The following is a 1,671-nucleotide window of genomic DNA, read 5'->3' as shown; positions in this document are numbered from 1 at the left end:
CTCCTTCGGTCAGAATAGTGAAGGAAGTGGGAGGAGGGGCTGACAGTGAAGATGCCGCAGGTCAGTTATGGATATTAAAGCACATTGTACCCAGGAGTCATCTCTGTGTTCCTTCCAGCCGGTGGGTATCATCAGCATTCATCCCTTGCCCTACCATGTGCCAGGGACTAGCTGAACTCGGAGGAACAACCATAAAAAAAGACACAGCTCCTGTGTTGAAGCAGCTTCCAGCCTAGTGGGAGAAGTAAATACTAGTAAGTGAGCCAGGCATGACTGTAGAGTGGTGAGTGCTAAGAAAGGGGTGTGCACAGAATGTCCTGGGAGGGCCAAGGAAGGGGTCAGGGAAGGCTTCCCCCACCTGATCCTGTGGGAGGGAGGTGGAGAAAAGAGAGAACTTTGGGGATTCAGGATGCTCTAAACTGTCTGATTACAGATTAGAGAGGTAGGATGAGGAGCTCAGGGTGTTAAAGAAAGCAGCCCAGAACATAAAGGGCCTTTGTGTGCCCTGCTAAGGAATGTAGATGGAGAACTTCTATCCAGAGGATACTGGGGACTTACCAACAGGCTTTAGCCAGGAACGATGCTATAGAAAGCTCATGTGGGCCCCGTGTGGAGAATAGACGGGCGGGGGGTGGGGGGTGGTGGTGTTCAAACACCAGTGAGGAGGCTTTTGTAGTAATGTAGGCAGGAGATAGTGTGACACCAGAAACTAGCAGGATTGGTTCATTGATTGGATGTGGGCACGAGGACAGAGGGAGATGTGGAGGAGGACTGCTGGGTTTCTGGCTTGATTCACTGGATGAAACAGGACAAAAACAAGACGCTAAGCTCAAGGAAGGGACCCTGGGGAGGTAGGAGCTTTCGATGGGGAGGAAGAAAATGCCAAATCTGAATTAGAACATGTAAAGATGAGATTACCTGTGGCACATCGGAATACAGATGCCCAGGAGGCAGTGGGAATTTCAGGTCTGGAGCCCAGGACAGAAAGATCTGGGCTGGAGATTAAAATGTAGGAGTTGCCCTGGCCAGTGTGGCTTAGTCTATAGGAGCGTCAAGAGGTCTCAGGTTTGATTCCCAGTCAGGGCACATGCCTGGCTTGCAACCAATCCATGTTTCTCTCTTACATCGATGTTTTGCTCTCTCTCCCTAGCCCCTCTGTTTGAAAATCAATGACAATGTCCTAGGTAGAGGATTGAAAAAGGGGAGGAGGGGGAGTCATTAACGTGTATGTGGCAGCCAGAGGATTGAATAATATCCCCTAGAAAGAGTGAAGAATAAGAGGTAAGAAAACTGAGGGTGGGCAGCCGGGGAAATACAGGCAAAGGGAGAAGGTGACTGAGAGGGAACAGCACATGGTGAACTATTGGCAAAGGGCGACACAGCAAGTACCTTTTTCGTATACACTGCACGTAGGATTTCTTGGCCTAATGTAACAAAATGGCGACAAGAGGCAAGCAAGGGCTGATTCACAAAGTAAAAGTGTCAGACAACCTAAAAAAAAATTATCCCCTCTGGTGATTATTATTGGTTTTTTTATTATACTTAGTTACCATGGTTTTTAAGCTCATTAAAGTATTTATTTTTAATTTTGAACTCTTTAAGTAGTTTTTTTTTTTCTAAAGATGTCTACAACACTTCCCATTCCCTATAATCTTTTCCAATGGGATTTTG

The sequence above is a fragment of the Myotis davidii genome, unplaced genomic scaffold (assembly GCF_000327345.1).
Source record: "Myotis davidii unplaced genomic scaffold, ASM32734v1 scaffold497, whole genome shotgun sequence".
Taxonomy (NCBI): Eukaryota; Metazoa; Chordata; class Mammalia; order Chiroptera; family Vespertilionidae; genus Myotis; species Myotis davidii.
The sequence above is the reverse complement of the archived record's forward strand: the minus strand, read 5'-3'. Positions refer to the sequence as shown.